Below are 22,398 nucleotides of genomic sequence, written 5' to 3' on the forward strand. Positions count from 1 at the left end.
AAAGACGATGTTTCCATTAAGAAAGGTGATTTTGTAACACCTAGTTTATTTAATCCACCACTCCACCCTACTATTAAAGCTTTTGAGGAGATATATGAAAAGGAAATAAGGGATTTGTTAAAAAAAAAAAAAAAAAAAAGGTTAAGAAATATTACAACTTAACGGACATTTAGACGCAAAGTTTTTATGCACTTAAAAATGACTAACATCAGAATCATGAAATGGGCAAAGGGGGGTTATGGTGCTTGTTAACAGATGTGATTAGGTCAAAAGTATGTTAAGTTTGTTAGAAAATAATGTATTTTATCAGAAGGTGAATAAGAGTGTTGTTTTAAAGGCATACAGACATGTAGACTTATGGTTGTTCGAATCTTTGTCTGAGGGCATTATTTCTGAAAGTATGCATTTGTTTTTTTTTATACTCCCCAAACTGAAGTTAGGTCAGTTGTTTGGTATGTGCAAAATACGCAAAAGTGAGGTGGATCCCCCATATAGACCTACTGTATCCTCTCTTGCTTCAAAGTTGGAAGCAGTTTCCAAATTTATAGATGGGGCACTTTTAAAGTTAGTTCAAAAAACACCTTCTTTCATTAAGGTTTCCTTTGATTTCCTTGAGAAAATCAAGGATGAAGTAGTAGACAAGGATGATTTATTAGTGACAGTGGACATTAAGTCATTGTACACATCCATTCTGCATGATACAGGATTGGAATGGATACGGTATATGTTGAGTTACAGTGACAATTATGAATTAGGGGAGAGTACGTTTTTGCTTGAAAGTATAGACCAAATATTGACCAACAACTATTTTTGCTTCGAGGGAGAGTATTACCATCAAAAAAGAGATGCGGCTATGGGAGTCCGAATGGCTCCCAATTATGCCAATTTGGTTATGACATATTAGGAGATGCACCTTTTTTCGAAACTAAAGACCAATAGTAAAGTAGATTTATATTTTTGTTTTATTGATTTTTTTGTGTAGAAAGGAGAAGCTGTTGAGTTAGATGCTTTTTTTGCAAAGTATGAACACCAGTACTGAATTTCTAAAATGTTCACATTATTACAATAACTCCAGTATTTGTTTTTTGGAGCTAGAGGTTAAGTTGAACACTGCCAACAATAGTTTGGGTTCAACCATCAGCTAGAAGAATGTGTCTAGCAACTCAATGTTGCATTATTCTAGCATGCACGTGACTTACATTAAAAACACATCATCACAGGGCAATTGGTTAGGTTAAAACGTTTAACCACTGGCGGGCACTGGACAGACTCATTAAAGAGTTGCATAACAGATTTACACATAAGGGATTTCCTACTGTTATTTACAAAATGGTTAACTATGAAGCTGTTCAGGGACAGATCAGTAAGGCAGGCACAGTGTTGGCCAACACAGATTGAGAGTAGTCCCTTTCAATGTCTTTAGTGTTTTCGTTAGACAGTGGTTCTATTAAGAGAGTTATTAGGAACAACTGGAGAATTTTAGCAGCAAATGGTGATATTGGACAAGTAGTGGGTGGTGCTCAGTGTTTTATAAATAAAAAAGCCAGTAATTTAAAAAAGCTTTTGGAAAGAACAGAAAACAAACCCATAGTTGGCAGAAGGGCCACCTTTAAATGTCAGTGGTGCTTCAAGTGCAGATGCATTTCTGAGGATCCATTTTTTGGAGTTTTGGGTAGTATCAAATCATATTCAGTACAAGTTGTTTTTACCTGTAGTTCCACATATGTGGTTTATCTGGCAAAATGCTCCTCATGTGATACATTTTATGTAAGAAAAACAAACAGGCAATTAAGAGAGAGAATGCATGAACATTCATATGCTTTCAAGGTAAAGAGTATGGACAATGCATTGGCAAAACACACATCTGTATGTAGGATGTTCAAAAAATTTTATTTTTGTGTTATTGATCATGTTTAGTAGTGATTTTAATGGTGATAGAGATGGGGAATTGAATTTTTAGGGAGTTAAAATGGCAAATTGAGTTACATGCATATAATACTCCTGGTTTGAACAGCAATGTTAATTACAAAGTAGTGCTTCAAAGATTATATTATGATAAATGCAAGTAAAAGGTTTTATTTGTATATTTGTGAGGTTTTTGTTACATTTTGCATATTTATTATACACATTATTGTATACTCATTTTATGTTGTATTTTAGGACCTTATTTTAAGAATTAATTGAATTGATTAAATGTTTTTATTGGTCATGTAAATTGCGCATATAGTATTTAAATAGGCATTTAGACCATTGTTTTCATTCTGAAGGAGACGTATTTAGGGTCGAAAGCTCTCAATCAACATTAAAACTGCATTATAGTCAATTTCACATCCCTTCTGTTTCTTATGCAGTGATTTTTTACTGTTTTTGTTTTACTGGGCTGGCAGAGACATGCAATTTTTTTTTTTTTTTTTTTTTTTTACTAAATGTTCTACTATTTTCCCTATCATCTCAATTTTCAGCTTCTTTGGATTTCTCCCATTTGCTGCCATGACATCTGAACTCAGTTTCATCCAATGTGCACTCAGTTTTGCATTCCACCCCCTCCCATAATTTGCTGAAGTCCTTATTCAGAGTCAGCTTGTAATGCCACAACATCTGCGTACAGCAGCTTTGTTGATATGTCCCCTCCAACCTTTTTGTTAATGTAATTCATCACCAGTAGGCTCAGAGATGAGCCCTGATGCACATCACTCCCACTGGGAACTTTTCTGTGAACCCGAACACAGTTTGTAGTTGTGTCATGAGGCTCTTGTACATAGCATATATGAAGTTATCAATGTTTCAGGGACTCTCAAATCAGCTTTCGTAGGGCCCTGGCATATGCCTTCTCCCAATAAAATGTTTATTTACACTGCATTAACTGGGCTAATACCAATGGGACAGTGGTATCTTTTCAGGAGAGACCTGAGGTGGTACTTATACTGACTATGGGAAATTCTGTTAGGGAACTAAGGAACTTCCCCTACCCTTTTCGATAAACACCCGAGTTACCATCAACTCAGGCACATGGAGACTCTCTAACTTCTCATCCAAAGGACAGCTTACTGACAGTACATTAATCTTATCTCGGTCATTACAGGCTTGAAACATTAATCATGGTAGATTACTCTTGGCTCAGAAAAATAACACTTGTCACCCTCATCTCTCTTATATAATAAATGTAATCACAAGCAAGGTTTATACTTGTTTTATAATCCAAATATTCTCTTGTTGGGGCAAAGAACTTAATTCATTCTGAAGACTTACATTTTTCTTGTCAAACATACTTACCTCAAGCACTTGGTTAAGTATTACCATGTACTAATATAGGCTTTATTCAAGAGAAAATTAAAAATAACCAACTAAAATGTTAAGATAAGGGCTATTTTTTAAACAGCCTTTTCTTGCTACTGCATAATCATTTTCATGAGCCAAACATATTAGTTCTTATACTTTGCCTGCTTCTACGTGTATATGGTTAGGCTTGCACCGTATTTTCAAAATAAAGGAAGGCTTATATAACAGTATTTTCTTTGGAAGCAACCCCGTTTAACCAATAATTTAAAGATTTACAGACATTTTAATATGTCTGACCTCCTCCACTTGGAAACACCTTTACTTGAATTAGAATCAATCTCATCCAGGGAAGAATAAAACACATGCACTTTAAAAAGAGGGGAAAAAGACACGCCTATATTAGGTTCATAAGTTCATGGGTGGTTACTAGGCTATTGACCCAAAGGTCTTTACAAGCCTAGCCATGTGTACCTAATATAATGTTAAAGAAACTCAATATAAAGGAACTTGTCTTAACTCGAGATGCTAGTTAGCAATGACTGCCATATTTAGGAGGGTCATATGTGAAATCCCCGCAGGAATTTACAGTTTACAGTTTCCCATCCAGGCTATACTTAAACAGAGTCATAGAGGGGTTCTGTTTGATGTGAATTGGTAGCCTATTCCAGAGGGGTGGCAACCTCTGAGAGACATATCTGTCTCTCCAGCCGATCCTAATAATGTCATAGGCCAGGTTAAGGTCCCTGGAGCTGGTGACCTTTGTCCCATTTGCTTATGGGTTTGTAATTCCCAGGGTCTGTTGTTGTACCCCCCTTATGAAGGGGGATGACAACAGCTGTTTTCCATTCAGCAGGAACAAAACCAGTACTCGGGCAGTGGTTGAAGAGAGTACCTAATGGAGTTGCTAACTCATGTTTTAGACCATTTAAAATGCAACTTGGGATGCCATCCAGTCTCATAGAGGTTGTACTTTTGGCCCTGGAGAGAGCATTAATGACTTGCGCTTTAGAGATGCAAGGTGGGAGAAAATGTAGAGGGAATGCTTTGTGGAATGTTTGGAGGGGATGGGGGGGTGACATTTTCATCAAGCCTGTCAGCTAACAGGTTAACTATTTTCACAGGATCAGTGTGTGTGATGCCATCTACAGCTAGTTCAGCACGCATCTAGGTCCTACCTTTTAGGTTACAAATATAGCTGAAGAATGCCTTATGGTTATCCTTAGATATGTTTTTTTCTCAAAATTGCCCTTAGAGGATTTTACAAGTTGTCTTATTTGTTTGTTTAAGCAAAGGAGGATGTTCTTCCAGTGCTGGCACCTCTCTATTCTTAGCAACTCCTTCCTCTTGTTGTATAACTTATTAATGCTATATGTCCACCAAGGAGGCTTGTTTTTGCTTGAGGATCTTGTTTTGATCCTATCAGGTACAGCTATGTCAATACATTTGAATAAGTGTTTGTACAGAGCATCTGTGTATACCTTAGTATAGTTGTCAATGCCATCTGTAGGAACTGGAGTTTGAAAGTTATTTATGCCATCCATTAGGAGAAGTAGATAGCCCAAACCCTAATGCAGGGAATGACTAATGTGATCCAGACACAGGAAACCTTAAGAAATGTCTGCAATCTGTTCCTCTATGAATATAATGATAAATTTAAGGTCAGCAGGAAACTCAAATGGGGAATAAGGACTAGGAACAAGTTGTGAAATGACATTTTGAAGTTGGACACTATCACAAACTGGTTCAGAAAGGAAACGTACAGAACTGGTCTCCAAGAATCTTCTTACTTTGGTACCTAAAACATCCTTGAGTAAAACCCTTCTCCTAACTGAGGAGAGGAACAGTTTCTATCACCCCCTGAGATAGCATATGCTGACAGGAGGAAAATGAAGAGTCTGGTCTGGTGGATGAGGAGGAATCCCCAGAAAAGGGGGAAGGGTCTCTCCCTGCCATCTGCACCCTTGACTGACTGCTCTCAGAACCCATACGTTTGAATCAATCTGTTACCGAAAACAGAAATGGAGGTTCAGACCTTCTGGAAGAATTAAGGGTATGACAGGGTGAGAGGGCTATGGAGATCCTTCATATAGATATTCAGACTTATTAGACTGCCCTTTGTTCTGAGGGATTCCCATTTTCTTTTTGGCATCTTCCTGCCATTTTTAAACATCTGCCTACCAGAAGATTGCTGGGACTGTTAAATTTCACTGTTTATTGAAAGTTATAGAGTGAGTGTTGAATCCCTTGGCAAATTTAGAGGAGAAGGGCTGAAAAATCAGAAATCTTTTGAGTCAGCCTCTCTCTCTCATGACATCATTTAATGCTCTTTGCAATAGAAGGTCCAAACTGGAAGTGTTTTCAGCAGAGTCATACTCCCAATTTCAAACAATGGGTGATCACTTGAGAAACAGAACAGACTTAGTCACACAAAACAGATTTCAACTCAAAAGAGGAAACAAATGCCAAATATTCCTCATATTCTCACAAGCCACAAGTAAACTTCAACATATGATCTTGACAGTTGAGAATTCTAAAAATAAGTGCTGCAGAAGAATACACTTTTTCCCCAGACTTATCACAGGCATTCCTATTTTTGTTAGAAGGATTAGTATTAACCAAATAATTAACAGTAGATGGATTTACTAAAACAATAGCTGCTGGGTAAGTCTGGAATGAGTGTATAAAAACTTAAACTGATGCACTTTGTATAACTTGCTTTTTCAGGGAGAGCAGGTCAACTGTCAGGCAAATTGCAGGCTGTGACAAAAACATCCTCCAAAGCAGACAGTAGAGGAGGAAAAGGAGTTGGTTCTTAAAATTCCAGTTTTAACAAATCATAACATTTTTGAAAGACTGAGAAGCATTACTGTTTTCACAATGAAACAACTGAATCATTATGGAAAGAGTCTCAGAGAAAGAGAATCCTTCAAAAGGGACCGTCCAAAGCCACACTCTCCTCAGACTCTGAATCAGAAATCTGTGAAGACAGCACATTACGTTTCTCTTCTAAATCTGTATGAGTTTCAACTTCTTTAATCTCTTCAGAAAATGAAGAAATCCTTTTTTGTTTACTGGAAACAGCCATACAAGATGGGTCAAGTGCCTGCACTAAACCCTAACCTAAGCCCTACATATTACTACTATCCAAGGACACAGACAAGAGAAAACGTGCTTAATCTGTTGTTTCTTTTTTAGAGGATTTCCTGAAGAAATGGATCTAGAACTGCCAGCAAAAACATCCCTAAGGATAGGCACAACTTTCTGGCTAGTGAGTAATTATCTGCTCCATCTCCAGAACCGAGAGAGGCTCTCCCTTGCCTACCAAGGGCATTTCAACAGCCGCACAGGATGTGCCTAACACCTGGTCCATGGTTGCTATAGGAACTGCAACAGTGGGACCTAAGGAAAAAGATGAGTGGGCTGAGGAATCAGTTTTACTCACAGCTGAGATACTTTATCAGCCTGCTGTGGTATCAAAAGCTGCTTGATAATTTTCATCTACTTGTAGCTGGAAGAAGGAAGAACCATGGAATCATTAGGCTGCTAAATGGTTAAGTTGAAAAAGGTGCCTGAAACCCAGGGAAGACTAGTAAAAATACTCAAGTAAAACAAAGTTACAAAAAAGTAAGATTTTCCCCAATAAAACGCAGTAAAAAGCACTTTAAACACTTATCCCAGCACTCAGAAGTAAAATAACAGTTTCTCCACAGAAAAAGTTTTTTAAAATATGTTTTATCAAGTTTTTATCACAAAAGCAAAAAGTAAAAGTCTCTTTACTTTTTAACAACAAAGTTACATGTCATCAATAAAAACACTTTTTCCTAGATTAAATATTTAACTTTCACAGAAAAAGTAAGTTTTGTGTCACAAAAAGTGCAGTGGAAGCTTTATCCCAAAAGTGAACTTATCCGTCCAGTAATGTGACAGAGCTAGCTGATTGTTGATCCTAGAAAGCCCACAGAGGACCACTCTCTTTGGCAGCAACAAAGCTCTGAAGGGCTTGGCACCCAAACCTGACTTTTAGTCAGCTCAGCTCCAGCTGACTAATGGCATGGGCGCGTGAATGTCTCCCCGAAACTTTGGAAACTGGCTGGGTGTAATATCTTTATCAGGACTTAACCCATATAAACTTAGATTACTGAAGCAGTGATCAATATGAAGATCATCACCCTGTTAACAACAGCCAGAAAAAGAAAGGCATTACGTCTTCAGCAATATTTCTAGCAATGCTAATATTATGTACAACTTCATGAGTATAGCCCGTTGAATATCCAGAAAAAGATTTAACATTCTGCATTAAGAATCTCTTCCTGATACATACCAAGCATTTAGAGTAATGAAAAATGTTCTGAAAAGGAATATCATCTGACTGATTCTTGGAAAATTGTCTTACTGGACTAACCATTTCAAAAGAGACACTGATTAAAATACATTAAGTAATTATGCAGTTGCCTTAGTAAAAAAAAATTAAGTGTATAATCTGGTTTTAAAATGAATGACATTCCAAAGGTTATCAGCTGAAAGAGCTAGTGATCACATTCTTCTTTTGGGGGAAATGACAGCATTTCAGTCATTCATTCATTCAATTACCATTACTTACATAAACCAATTTAATACAACAAGAATGCATAAGGCACTCAACAGACAAGGCAGAGAAATCAGTCTTGAACAGGCCACCCAATTTATTTGCAGCACCCCAAACCCACTACACAACAGGAAGGTTTCACCAGTTCACCTGTGGTATAAACCACAATACCCTGAGAGATCCATGTGAAAAACAGAAAGCATGCACAAACTCTGCACAGAAAGCACCGTGCTGAGAATTTAAAAAGAGAATGCACTATGAGCCAGCAATGCTAACAGCTGTAACACTCTGTCACCCAGGGCATTTCATACATGTGAAAAGATGTGTCCTATTCCTTATCTGACACAGATATAGTGTATCATATATCTACTCTGATTGAGTTTAATTTTAATACTCAAGCTATACACCAGAGATTGTTCCTCATTCACCCCCTTCTTTCTTCTTTCACCTCACCATATCTTGCCTTTATTTCTCTTAGTTTCTGTTTATTCTTCTCTGATAACTTACATCATCTTCATCTAACTTTTCAGTGTTTTCTTAAAGCCACTGCCTCTTTTTTTACGTTGGCTATGTATCTGCAAGCACAACATGAGAGTTCAGCAGTGTAGCTAGCATGCAAATGAGAACTGTTTTCAAAACAGATTTGCTGTCAATGATGTGTTACAGAAAGCCTTTGAAATTGCAGGTGCTAGCATGTCTGCTTCCCATTAGGCTATAGGACTGAACCCCTCAGAAGGGCTTGTGTTAATGCCTTCTAATAAACCACAGTAATATGCTTCATATGCTGTTTGTTGGTACTGTACTTCAGAGTTTCAGATACAATTCATTATCACTTAAAATTCAGGGCTTTTGTTCATCACTGAGTATGAACTTCTTCAGAAATGAAAGGACTTAATAAAATTGTCTTGTAAAGATGTGGTCACTGGTGCTTTTATTTTTCTATTTAATATGATAGTCAAGGACTTTGGTTCTTACAATACAACTTATTTGAAAATGCAGCTCTGCTCTCAGGTGCAGTTTTTTCCTTCAGTCTTCAGCATAAGTTTACTCATTTCTATATACTTCTCCAGCTGTGTGCCCTTTGTACGCAACTTCCTCATGAGCAGCAGCACTTGTAAGAACAAACAGCTAAAAGCTGCATTTGTTCCTTCTCCATGATCAAAAAGCTTGTGTGAAGGCAATGTAATTTTTAATCAAAACCAAACTGCTCTATCTCACTTCCCTACAGCGAACAGCATATGTTAAAAATATTTTTCTAATCAAGACTAAAATTCTTTACATTGCTTCCCTGAAAACATTTATCAAAATACTGTATGCTGTTTCTTGTGATCAAAAGTGCTTGTGAAGGCAATGTATTTTTCAACCAAAAGCAAAATGCTGTATATTCCTTCCCCAAATAAATACATGTGAAAAAGAATATAATTTTTAATCACCTAGGAACTACCAATGTTCCAATTTAAACTTAAATCTGTTATGCCTTTTTGTGCCTCTGTTTAGTGTTCCTGTTGCTTATAATTTATAAGTCTTTGCTTCTCATATAGTACAATAGAACATTTTATTATATAAAAGAAAAACATGTTAAATTTATTTACTTTTCTAAACACTTATTAAATCACTTAAGATGCAGGCATGCATACATCAATAGGAAAGAAAAAAAACATATTAACATGTTTTTCTTTTACATTCATTATAAACTACATATATTTTCTTTCTTTACAACTCTTATTTATTCCAGTGTTACATAACACGCTCAATTCCTGCCTTCCTTTAAACCTCACTCCTGCTCCTGAAAATGATTCCACGTGTATTGTTTCCACAGATTAAAGATCACATTTCTAGTTCTTCATCTGTTTTACAATATTCAAAGCTTCAAATACAGTAGTTTTAGACTTTGATCATCATACTCTAGTAACTGATTATTTTGGTAGCAAATGGAATTAAATTAACTGGCCTTACCATGTCTAGACAACTCAGATCCTAGCTCAAAATAATAATTTCCTTAGTTGCAGTCATTTGCTACCCCCATGTTTCTCACAGCATATTCTATAGGGAATTTTTAAAATCTGCCAGCTCATTACACTTCCAAAAATGCATTCCAAGTTACCTCTTTCTTCCCAATCACACCTCTGACATTTGCTATCTACCTGAGGAAAAATTCTTTGCAGTCTGCTTGGTGTATAACACCACCCATGGAAACACTCTCCAAGCAAAAATATAAAACCTTATGGACTTTGTTGCAGCATAGGAGTCATACCTATATTCCCTCACATTGTTCCCTTGTAAATTGCTTTTCCAGTCTATCTTTCCAATCTTTTTTAACCTCCTTTGATAGATTCTTATAGTTATTATGCAATGTTTTAAATGCCCTCATTAGCCAACTTTTCACAAGGGCTTCTGTTCTATTTTCAACTAAAATCTACCAGAACAGGTATTTCACTTAGGACTTATCTTAGCCCTTTCTCTTCAACTATATTCAAAAATCAATTCCTGGTAAGGAAATAGTCTCTAACCTGCAGTCCAAACCTCCTCTTAGCCTCACCCCACTTTATTACCTTTCCCACTCAAGCTATTTGCTCCTGAATCCTTTGCCAGTTTTCTCCAGTAAATTCCAGCCTTCTCTTTTCTGTATCCCTACTTGCTGTCATCCCTGTTGGCACAATTTCCTTTATCAGTTCCTATGTTGGCTATGTGCTTAGAATACTTTCTGCAACTTTATAAATATAACATTCTGCATATCTGATGTTATTGCCATCAAGGATTTGAATAAAAAATCCCACTCTGTCCTTATTTTTGGCTACCTCAGCTTCAACATCATCCCTTTCCACTTTGAATTATAACCTTCTGTTAGTGTTATGTATAGCAGCCTTAACTGAGTAGCTCTAAAATATCCTTTCACATCAGGTAATCCTAAATCACCTTGTTCTATTTTGGAGGATCAGCTTATCCCACAATTCTTGCCCTCCGAGATAAATTCTTTCAACTCTTTATTAATTATTCTCCACAAGTTCTCTTGTGGTTAATAAAATATGTTTGACCTGTATATAAAAATACATGAACTAAAATATTTTCACTACTTGTATCTTACTATCCCACAAACACCAGCTTCCAGTTTCACAGATTTTATATAATATTTTTAGTCTCTACCTACATATCTTTAGCTGCCATAACAAGTCCATTCTCCTAAATACTTTATCTTATTGTGCCCTCAAAATATGGGTATCGTTGATCCAGTTTGTGTGTGGGCATATAGTTTACGTTTTTTTTTTTTTTTGCCTTTGTTTTATCTTCATCAATTTTATATCCTGAAAAGACTTGAAACTGTCTCAAAATATTTCACAACACCAAAATGTCATTTTCTGTAATTGTCAAGAACATATCATCTGCAAAGAAAGGCAAGTTTTCTTTACTACCACATTGATTATATCCCTAAATTTCTGAGTGTCTTATATTTAGAGCCATTGGTAAAGAAAATAAATATTTTTTTACTTCTTAATCTTCAGTATACAAGATTAATCATGTGTGTATTGGCCACCCAGCTGCTTGGATCTCTGTATGTCACCATCAGCACTTACAAAAAATAGAAGTTATGTTCTTACCATAACGTTCCATGTTAGTTGTCTTCTTCTCGCCTTCTTCTTGCTGGATGGGGTTCGGAGCCGACCTCGGCTCCGACTCGGCCACTCTAAAAGCTCGAGAGTTGGCTCCACCGGCTCGAGGCTCCCCTTATATCCCACAATGCTAGGCGAGAGTTACCTCAGATCTCGTTTGTAAGCTAACCCCAGCTTATAACAGTAACAGTATAACTGTAAAACAGAATCCACCTCTAACAACAGGAAGAAAGAAGGGTGACCTACATCCTGAACCAGGAAATATGCATAATAGCATATGTCTAAGAAAGAGGTGGTAGAAAGAGAGGTCACAATCACAACTCCTCTAGGTCTGTCCAGGCCAGGGGAAGGAGGGTGGGGCAAGAAGAAGCGAGAAGAAGACAACTAACATGGAACGTTATGGTAAGAACATAACTTCTATATGTTAAGTTGTCTATCTCGCCTTCATTCTTGCTGGATGGGACCGTCCCTAGCACCTTGTCCCGGGTGGCCTAACGGAACAGACTCCTGAGAACAGTGGAACCAAAGTTAGCTCTATGCCTAGAAGCTAAATCCAACTTATAATGAGAAATAAAAGTGTGAGGAGTAGCCCAAGTAGCCGCTGCACAAATGGTGTCAATAGGCAGTCTGTCTTGGAAGGCTAAAGAAGTAGCCAAAGCTCTGGTGGAATGGGCTTTAGGTTTATTAGGCAATTTTGTTGTCTAATTTCATATACCAGGGAAATCAAAGATGTTAGCCATCTGGATAATGATACCTTTGAAACTGAAAGTCCCTTTCTGCTTTCCGCATAGGAGACAAACAGCTGATCAGATTTTCTGAATTGTTTTGTTCTATCCAAGTAGTACCTCAATTGACGATGAACATCCAAGCAGTGTAATTTTTGTTCAGACCTATTGGAATACTCTGGAAAAAAGACAGGGAGGTCAATGCTTTGGTTTAGATTTGATGTCGAGACCACCTTAGGCAAAAAGGACGGGTTAGTTCATAAGGATACTCTGTCCTTATGAAACAAAAGATAAGGAGGACGACAACTGAGTGCTTGAAGTTCTGAAACTCTTCTAGCTGATGTAATAGCTACCAGAAAGAGAGTTTTCCATGATAACAATTTCAAGGAACAGGAAGCTGCAGGTTCGAAAGGGGAAAGAATCAAAGAAGCAAGAACTAAATTTAGGTCCCAAGGAGAAGGAGGATTTCTTATAGGAGGTCTGAGAAGAAAAACTCCTTTCAAAAAGGCTTTGCAAAGTTTGTGGGACATTAGGGCAGATTCAGAAATACCCACATGGAAGTTAGAAATAGCTGCCAATTGAACCTTAAGTGTAGATGGAGATGAACCTGCATGGAAGAGTTCAGCTAGAAAATCAAGGACTAGTTGGATGGAAGCGGTGAAAGGATCTATGTCCTTTCCTTGTGCCCAATATGAGAAGCGTTTCCACTTACTCAAATAAATCTTTCGAGTGGAAGATTTATGGGAAGCTATCAATATATCTCTAACAGAGTGAGATAATTGAGGAAGCCTGGCTACGGTTGGAACTGGAGGAACCAAGCAGTGAGGTTCAGAGAGGGGAGGGAGCGATGAAACTGACCCGACTGATGGATCAAAAGATCTGGAACTAGGTCCAGATTCCACGGTCGCTCCAAGAGAAAATGATGTAGAAAGGGGAACCACACTTGTCGAGGCCAGTAAGGAGCAATGAGGATCAAGGATGCCTTCTGAGCGATAGCTTTCTGAATTACTTGAGAGATCAGTGGGAAAGGGGGGAATGCATACAGAAGTCCCCGGGGCCAAACTTGGACTAGAGCGTCTCTGCTGGGTTGGCCTGGTAAAGGGAATAGAGTGAAATATTCTCTGCACTTGCTGTTTTGGGGAGTAGCAAAAGGATCGCAGCAAGGCTGACCCCACTTGAGAAAAATTTCTCTCACTACAGAGTCTTTCAGAGACCACTCGTGAGGCATGAGTATAGCTCTGCTCAACTTGTCCGCAATGTGATTGGACTTCCCGGGGATGTGCGTTGCTATCAGAAAACGCTGAGAAGAAATCGCCCATTGCCACAGTCTGAGTGCTTCTCGACACAGGGGTATGATCTGGTTCCGCCTTGTTTGTTGATGTACCACACTACAGACATATTGTCTGTCTGGATTGCAATTGTTCCCAAGGGAAGAGAGTCTTGAAGGGCTTGCAACGCTAAAAGCACTGCTCTCATCTCCAGAACATTTATGTGCAAGTGGCATTCGTTTGGTTGCCATGTGCCCTGGACTGTCCTGCCCTGATAATGCCCCCCCCACCCGATCAGGGAGGCATCCGTTGTCAGTGTAGCAACCGGAGGAGGTGGAACAAAGGGTCTTCCCAACAGGAGCTGGGGGGAAGACATCCACCACATGAGATGCTTTTGCACGCCTGCGTGATCACAATGGTGTGAGACATTGGAAGTTCCTGGTATGACCATTGAGTAAAAGCATCCACTGAAGGATCCGCATGTGGTATCTGGCTAATGGAAGGAGAGGTATGGCGCTGCCATGATTCCCAACACCTTTAGAACTAACCTGGCTTTGATTCTGTTGTTGTTGAGAAGGAGTGACACCAATTTGTGAATGTCTGATATCCTTTGGTGTGTTAGCCTTGCAGACATGTTTATAGTATCTAGATTTGCGCCTATGTAGGTAATAGTACGACAAGGCGACAAAACAGACTTTTCGCAATTTATTGAAATACCCAGTTTTGACAAACGCGAAAAGTATAATCTCTGGCCATCAGAAGGAGATGCTTGGTGGGAGCTGTGAGGAGCCAGTCGTCCAAATATGGAAACACCTGGAATCCTTGTCGTCTCAGGTGAGAAGCTACCACTGCCATGCATTTGGTAAACACCGGGGCAGTGGTGAGACCAAAGGGCAGGGCCCTGAACTGAAAATGACTGGTTCCCAGCCTGAAGCGGAGGAATCTTCTGGAGCGCCTGTTCATTTTTATGTGATAGTACGCATCCCGAAGATCTATAGAGCACATCCAGTTTCCTTTGCCCAAAAGGGGAAGAATGGATTGCAGCGTGACCATCCGAAATCTTGTTTTCTTGACTGATTTGTTCAAGACACTGAGATCCAATATCGGTCTCCAGTCCCCTGTTTTCTTTGGAACTAAAAAGAACCTTGAGTAGATTCCGGATCCTTGTTGGTCTGCTGGCACTGGCTGAATTGCTCTTTTGCAAGCAGTTTTGAAATTTCCAAAGCTGCTAGATCCCTTTGAGCGGGTGGAACATCTGGAAGGGATTTTTTTGACTGATTTGGAAAGCGAAGAAAGGGGATAGAATAGCCTTCTGAAATGATGGACTGTACCCATTTGTCTTGAGTCAGGGATAGCCAGGCTTCTGGGTACAGTGACAATCTTCCCCCGACTGCCTCCGAAGATGGGCAGTCGGGCAACACCTCAGGGATGCTGAAAGGGCTTGTCAAGGCTTCCCGATTGCCCTGGTTCTGCGGACCCCCCCTGCCCCTAGGGCGACGTCTACCATTGTTATTCCCACCTCTGCCTTTGGTAGGAAAACGACTCTGTGTGTCAGGCGAAGTCCCTTGAGATTGTTTACGGAACCACATCTTTCCACCCTTCTGCCCTTTGGGGTAAGGCCTGGAAGGAGTCGAAAAACGGACTCCGACGGCAGAAAGGGTCTTGCCATCAGTCTCGCACCTAGTCAGGGTTTCTTTCACTTGAGGACCAAAGAGAGATGATCCATCAAAAGGGGAGTTCGTGAAAGACGTCTTGAAAGGGTCCGCAAAATTGCATAGCCGCATCCAGGCGTGCCTACGTAAGGCTACACCTGTCCCTGCGGCTCTGCTCGCTCCATCGGCCGCGTAAGAAAGGAGGCGCATGGAGGAGTTGGATATGGAATTAAGGGTAGCCAGCTGCGTGTTCATCTTGTCTTGGAAACCCGCAGCTGTAGGATCCTTTAACATTTCACTCGCTTCCTTGATCAAGTCCCTTTGAAGACGAAAGTGAAATGGCACAGGTAGTTCAGCGACGCATGGTAAATGTCGCTGAGGAGAACATCCGCTTCCCGTACTTATCCATGGACCTAGATTCCTTGTTAGGTGGATGGACAGGTACTGAAGGATCAGCCAGTTCCTTCTTTGTGGCAGCAGCTACCACCATAGCATCCACAGAAACTCCTTTTGATAAAAATTGCTTGTCTGCTGGAGCTGTGATGAACTTAGAGGGTCTCCTGGGAGTGGGGTCCACTGAATCAGGAGCCGTCCATGCCTTCTTAGCAACCACCTGCATGAGGGGGTCGAAGGGAGGGGACACCCAGGAGGTGGAAGGACGAGAGCCAAACGCCTCAAGATACACAGATTCGTCCTCCGAAGGGTTGAGGGCTGGCCAATTTCCCCTCTGTTTCAGGATCTCCAGAATGTCTGCAAATGAGACATCTTCAGAAGGGGAACGGGGGGAACCCTCAGAATCATCCAAATCTGTGTCTGACGTGATAGACTCAGGTGAGTCAATGTGTTTCCTCTTACACTTCCTCTTCCGAGGGGGCTCTTCTGCCAAATCAGGAGAGGCCTCGGAAGAGGATGAAATCCCCACAGGGGGCTCCTGAGGAGCTGGCTCTCTGCGGTCCGGGATGAGGGAGTGAGTCGACTTACCCTGAGGCAGCATAGAGGGAGGGGCGGACGGAGCCGACTGTGGAGTAGAGCCAGGCTCTAACACACTCCGCATGACCTCGAATGCACCCCTGTCAGGCAGAGCCAGAGGTCCCCGCTCCGAGGAGCTAAGAACCCCCCTCGGCACCGACAATGATGGCTCCGAGGCCGATGTCGGAGCCGAACTCACCAGCGCCGAAGCCCCGAGAGGGAGAGGGGGGTCGGACAAGGGTCCGATGCCACTCAGCCCCTCGGAGCCAACGAGGGAAGTCCGGCGCCGAGATTCTTCCAAAGAAGAAAACGGAGCCGACGACGGAGCCGAAGACAATTGTATCGGCTCCGACGTAATCACAGTCTCGGTTCCGACGCGACCCGGCTCCGAACTCAAGAGAGTCGAAGGAGGAAAAAGTTGATGGACCGGGGCAGGCATCGACTGATGAGTCGGGCTCTGAAGCATCTGGGCTAGTGCCTCGGACTTAAGTAGTCGACTCACTACCCTCTGAAGGTCATGATCCGACAGCCTCGATGACCTAGAGGAGTGAGACCTTTGGCTCCGTTCAGACAGCAGGGGAGATCCTGGAGCCAAATGAACGGAGCCAAGAGATGGTGACCTGGACCTCTTCCTAGTTGTCGGCTCCGAAGGTCTGGTCGGAGCCGACATGGGAACCTCAATAACCTCAGCTCCGGCCGGAGCCGAGGGAGCCACAGAAACTGTGGACTGAGACTTATCGGCTCCAGCCGGAGCCGATAAAGGCAAAGGTTGAGCAACCTGGGGTCTCGGCTCAGAAGCCGGAGCCGAAGACCTCGATGCCTTAGAGGGCTTCCCTGTTGAAACTGACAGGGAATCCTCTGGCTTCAGTAAGCCTCTAAGAATTAATTTATTTTTTCTTTCCTGCAGGACCCTGGGGCTGAAGCCATGGCACACAGCACAGGAGTCCTGCAGGTGCAAAGGCCCCAGACAATAGACACAAGAAGTGTGAGCGCCTGTCAGAGACATTTTCTGACAGCACGCATCACACTTCTTGAATCCGGAGACCTTTGCTTCTTTAGACATTTTTTTGACTGACAGGTGTACACAAACACGCGCACAAACACACAAGTTATACCCTGTCAGGAAAACACAATAAAATTAGTAGTAATACTAGTATTTAAAACTACAATAAACTAGAATAAACTACAAAAAACACACACACTCCACTAGGGAAGGGAAGGCCTAAAGGCCCAATGGAAGAACCAAAGATTCTTGGGGAAAGAAACAGAAAATATTTAGGGTCGGGGATAAAGTTTTCTAATCTACACTAACTAAGTAAGAATATTAACTTAAAAGGGGTTTTAAAGAGTAATTTTTACAAGAAAAATAGCACTCACCAGGAACCGGTAGAAACAACCAACCTCGAAGCTGTAGCGGCAAACGAGATCTGAGGTAACTCTCGCCTAGCATTGTGGGATATAAGGGGAGCCTCGAGCCGGTGGAACCAACTCTCGAGCTTTTAGAGTGGCCGAGTCGGAGCCGAGGTCGGCTCCGAACCCCATCCAGCAAGAATGAAGGCGAGATAGACAACTTAACATCAAGGTATTATTTTAAATCAACAGCAAAATGTTTCATGTTGCTTTTTCTTTGATCAACAGCTTTTGTGAAAGCAATGCCATTTTTTACTCAACAGCAAATGCTGTACAACGCTTCCTTGTAACGGACAGAGTTTATGAAACCACTGCAACATTTTAATTTAACAAACAGCAAAATGCTCTGGGGATCATTCACCATGATTAACAGTACCTGTTAAAGCAATTTAAAGTTTTTAAATATTAAACATTGTGTGTGTTGCTTTCCAGGAGTCATTTCTGACTGCACATCTTTAACTTATTAGTCCCTATAGCAAGACTTGAGCAATTCTCGTAATGGTGGTGCCTAGACCTCCAGCACAACAAAACAGTTCGTCTCTACCATGCCCTGCAGAGTGTATATGTGCGCTCTGTTTCTATTTGAGATTTCTTGAGATCCTTATATCTTACAGATGTACAAATACAGTAGATCTGTAGCGGAACTGTGCTTCTGTAGACAATTCAATAAAAAATAAACCTTCCACTTTAAATGCCTCACTGCTTTACAGGTCAGTGCTAAACAGAAGGCCCCAATGAGAAGAGCAGATGCCTGATGTCATTGGCCTAACAGCTAACTGGCTGCTGAAATGTCTGTGGTATCGGAACGCTACAACCGTATGTGCCAACCATCCATTCACAACCTGTTTTCCCCTATTTTTGCAGAAGTTAGAAAAACAAGCCAGCTCCTGCTTCATATTAATGTATGAATAACTAAACAATGACAGGTGTTCTGAGTTTCAGACTGTATATTCTTCAGGAAATGCAAGGTAATGCAAACCCTGTTATTCTAACAGTTTTCAAAGTATATTAAAAATCTATTTTTTAAAATCTGACCCTGACTGTGGATTATGGGCTTTAGTCCCCATTATTTTTTGGTTTTCTTGAACTAAGAGGTGGAGAGGTGTGTGTAGTCTTATGTCAAACTTCTATTTGTAAAATAGCAGTATCTGTTAAACCACATTCAACGTGTACATGTGTAGCCTTCAGAAAAAGTGCAAACGCAAAGCCTATTCTTGTAACTTTCTACGTATATAAGAGTAGCATATGTTAAAATATCCAAATAAACATGTCTGGTGTGTGTGTGTATCTGCATGTATGGGTGTACATGAGCAAAGTCCTCTGGATGCTGGCTACTTAGCCAAGAAAGATTTTAAATGACATTAAAATATTTTTTTTGGGGGGGGTCATTTCATACTGGTATGTATGGGGTCATAGATGCTATCAACTGTCATTGATTTTGTACAATGTCCCTGATTTTTTGTCTCATACTTTTCTGCAATCCTTGTACAATGTGTTTTTTTCTAGCAAACCACTGAGGACTGTAGTCACTAAATAATGACAGATATTTGAATTTCAGACTTAATGGCCTTTACAATAAGCATGCTAATGCAAAACCTGTTTTTCTACCAACTTTCTATGTATATAAGAGTAGAAAATGTTTTAGTGTGTGTGTATGTGTCTGAATATTACATAACTTTACCAAAAGAGCACATAAATGTACATGGAACTCCACAGTATTAAATGAAAGGTTACATGATATTGGAAAATATGTTGCTGATAAGCTGGTGTCTAAATGCCACTGCTTTGCAGATTTTTGTACTTGATTATGAATGCACAGATTTGCAAAGATGTCATACTTAAGAAAATATGTCAGAGAGTTTTCATTGAGTAGCATTTCAAACACCATTTAACAGGTTAAGTTAGCATCCAGGTGAAGTATGTCTTCTGAAAAAAATGAGATTGTAAGGGGTCAGGGTTATGAATATATTCCATATTTAATATTTCTGTTAATAGCCAGATAGAGTGGATGGTACCTCATGGTGTCAGTTGAAACAGTACATAATAATGGAAACCTTGTAAAAGAGAACTGGTGTCTATCACTGCTTTCCAAATGTGTTTTTAAGCAAAATATTTGATATTTATGCATATTTTATGTAAATATTCTTCGTAGTTTTGACATACTAGTGTCTCAGTACACAAGTCAAGAATGTCTGCTAAACCCAATACAGTGGTAGTATGCAAGAAAGTGTGATTTCTTTTATGCCAAAATATGAATATGTCCCTTATTAATATTTGTTAGTAACAATCCAGATAATGTATGAGGTACTTTACGGTATCAAATGAAAGCTTACTTAACACAGCAAATGTGGTCATCAATGCCTGGTGTCTACATACAACCATTCTGCAAGTATTTATATTTGTTTACTAATAAAATATGCATATATACATAAATATTATTTTTCTGTAAATATCACAGGCATTGTTCACTTGTACACATTTCATAACAGCATTTCTCATGCCCAGTCACCACAGAAGTCAGGAATGGCTCCTCAGACAAACAGTGCACTCTGTACATGAAAGAAAACAGAAGTTATTTTATATATGGCATATATTAATAACTATATTTATAGCTTGACCACAGTAGGTTTATATGGTACTCCATGGTATCAACTGAAAGTGCTTCTTGACCAAATATATGACATTCAAATTCACATTCCATGACATGACTGATAAGGCTGTGATTCTGGCAGATGCTATTACTTTCACATTCTACATGACAGTCTTTTGAACATATGTTCCAAGCTTGCAGCTCACATGCATAAATTAATGTTTGGCAGGCTGTATTTGAATATAATTGTGGCTTCGCATCTCTGCTGGGTCCCAGAATTTTAGTTTCAATACAAACATCCCAGAAACAAAACCTATGCACATTTTCATGTCTAACCCCCTTTAACTTCCAGCAAACACAAAACTCTATACACTTTCCAAAAAAATGGAAGTTAACCGTCCATATAAAGGCTGATTCCCCAAGTTTACAACACACTATAACTGAAGGCTTTGCCAATTCTAAAGTTAGGTTTAATCATGTTGAAAATGCATGCTACAGCCGGTGTTTCTTCCTACACCCGCAACATCCATTCTTGTCCCATCTCAACTTCCTTCCTAGATGTGAAAAACAAGTTGTATACTCTCAGCTGATTTTTAGCCTTAACAAAAAAAAAACCCTGGCTATTACATACATATACATTGCATATTTGTGTTTTATACTGAAATGACTGATGGTACTAAAATGCATCTGCTTGTGCTCCCTTTAATATATCAGACCATTTATTTTCAATGAAGTGCTTGTTACTTATCCATTAAGTACTAATTTTAGTGTTTTCCATACAGATGCGTCAAGATTCATGGTTCAGTCATTTCCCAAATAACTGCCTGGACCTGCAGACAATTCACCTGCAACTGCAGTGCGTTGTTGGAAGATAAAAAACCAGACTAATGGTTTTGAATTTGTATGACATGGCTCATTTCGAATGCTGGAAAACTGTTATTTTACATGATTTTAATGTATACTTCCACCTGTACACATAAAACACTAGGGGAACTACCATAATTTAGTACAAACATGCGATCAGTTCACTTCTTCCCTTTGCAGCCTAAGATCAGATCATACAGCTTGTATCTAGTCTTCATATTGTTACATTATAAACTCCAGATACATTACAGTAAAAAAAACAAACAAAAAAACATACTTTGCTACTTTAACATCGCTGGCATTAACAGCAGTCACTAAGAAGACTTACCCACCCACCACCTGTCATCAGTGTAACATGCACTTGACTATTGTATACAATACTAAGAAAAAATAACTTTTATATTTATAATTACATTTGCAGTTCCTTCATTATCCATTTAATCATTAATGATAAAGTGGGAATTGTACTTTAGAGTCTTCCCACTAGTTTAACAGAGTACACATACTAAAGACTTTTCTTTTCTTTACAGTTTTTGCAGAAGCACATTTCTCATGTTCAAACTGCATCTTATAGAAATTACACTTTGCAATTCATCCATTTCTTGGCCTTCACTGTAATCATCATCTTGACCACCCAATATCAGTTTCTGGTTCAAGTCCAGTATACTCCTGTTTCTTTCTAGTCAGCTCCTGAGCATTTTTTTCTGTTGTGCAATCATTTTGGAACACTAGAAGAGGATTTACTGGCATGCTCTGGCTGTGTCACTGGCAGGGGACTGAGAAGCAGAACTCCCCTCAACTTGATGTCTCACTTTTTGTTGTATAAACTTTACTTCCTCTGCCTGCCCTACATCCAACAATGTCTTTGCTCCTTCAGAGAAAAAAATATTCTGTAGATAGTTGGACATAGCAAATATGAGTCTCACATTTATTTCCTGACATCATATGATTGCAGGGATAAACTTGCTTGTCTTCTGTCCGATGTGCAGTGAATAATTATTTTCCACAAACACTAGTGTCCCCAATTTATAACACTTTACCCTTTTTGTCACATTTTTTTTTCAGAAGCAGCTCCTTCTGCTGATATAACTGCATTTTACTTCTACAGGTCTTGACTCCTTTCTCATGGTTAAATATGAGTATAGACACCTTTAATTAACAAATCATATTGTGGAATACCAGTCCAGATGTTTATTTGTACTTTTACAAAATTACTGTACTCTGTTCCTTCCAGTTTTTGTGGTACAGAGGACAATCTCTCTCTGTGCTCCATCTTCTAGGTCTACAATTTTTGAAACAGTTCTTTGAGAATCCACGTATTCAGCCAGCCTTTCATTCATTTCCACCTCTGATTTCTGCAAGTGTACCAGCTCATCTGAATAGCTACTTCAAGCTTATTTTATTCTTTCCAGCATTTTATCATTTGATTATTCTTTCCAGCATTTTAC

General features: G+C 39.7%; 1 protein-coding gene across 1 annotated transcript in view; it reads right to left on the reverse strand.

Moving 5' to 3' along the window:
• CEP95 (centrosomal protein 95) overlaps nucleotides 1–22,398 on the reverse strand; it is a 1,662,476-nt gene that overhangs the window by 129,831 nt on the left and 1,510,247 nt on the right. The window lies entirely within an intron of this gene.

Source organism: Protopterus annectens, chromosome 8.part0, assembly GCF_019279795.1.
Source record: "Protopterus annectens isolate FY-2018-M chromosome 8.part0, PAN1.0, whole genome shotgun sequence".
Lineage (NCBI taxonomy): Eukaryota > Metazoa > Chordata > Ceratodontiformes > Protopteridae > Protopterus > Protopterus annectens.